The sequence below is a fragment of the Solanum tuberosum genome, unplaced genomic scaffold (assembly GCF_000226075.1).
Source record: "Solanum tuberosum cultivar DM 1-3 516 R44 unplaced genomic scaffold, SolTub_3.0 scf00001, whole genome shotgun sequence".
Lineage (NCBI taxonomy): Eukaryota > Viridiplantae > Streptophyta > Magnoliopsida > Solanales > Solanaceae > Solanum > Solanum tuberosum.
The window spans coordinates 1,138,058-1,139,011 of record NW_006238927.1 but is presented as its reverse complement, the minus strand read 5'-3'; positions in this window follow the sequence as shown (position 1 = coordinate 1,139,011).

Sequence of the window (954 nt, the reverse complement as noted above, 5' to 3'; positions counted from 1 at the left end):
CATACAAGCCCATCATTTATAGTAAATAAACATAGTGAACAAAACAGAGGAAAAAGTAGAATGGTTATTGATTATAGAAATTTAAATGCAAAAACTAAAACATATAATTACCCTATACCAAATAAAATATTAAAGATAAGACAACTACAAGGATATAATTACTTTAGTAAATTTGACATCAAATTAGGATTTTACCATTTAAAGTTAGAAGAGGAATCTAAAAAACTTACAACATTCACAGTACCACAAGGATTTTATGAATGTAATGTATTACCATTTGGATATAAAAATGCACCAGGTAGATATCAATACTTTATGGATAACTATTTTAAAAAACTAGAAAATTATGTAGTATATATTGATGATATATTACTATATTCCAAAACACAAGATGAACATATAAGATTATTAGATAAATTTATACAAATTATAAAATATTTAGGCATAAGTCTAAGTAAAACAAAAGCAGACATAATGAAAAAGCAAATAGAATTTTTAGGAATACAAATAGATAAAAAATGGATTAAAAAATGCAAACACACATAGTACAAAAAAATAATTAACTCAAAATGAACAACTAGATACAAAAAAAGAAATTACAATCATTTCTAGGACTAGTAAATCAAGTAAGAGAAAAAATAAATTAGCAGAGAATTTAAAACTATTACAACAAAATTAAACAAAGATGTAGAATACCTGTTTGATAAAAAAGACCAAACACAAATACAAAAAATAAAACTATTATGTAAGAACCTACCTAAACTATATTTTCCGGATGAAAACAAAAAATTTACTTATATAGTAGAATCAGACGCTAGTGAAAAAAGTTATGGAGGAGTCTTAAAATATAGGTATGATAAAGAAAAAATAGAACATCATTGTAGATATTATTCAGGAATATTTAATAAATACAGAAATAAGATGGGAAATAAATAGGAAAGAATTATATTCAAT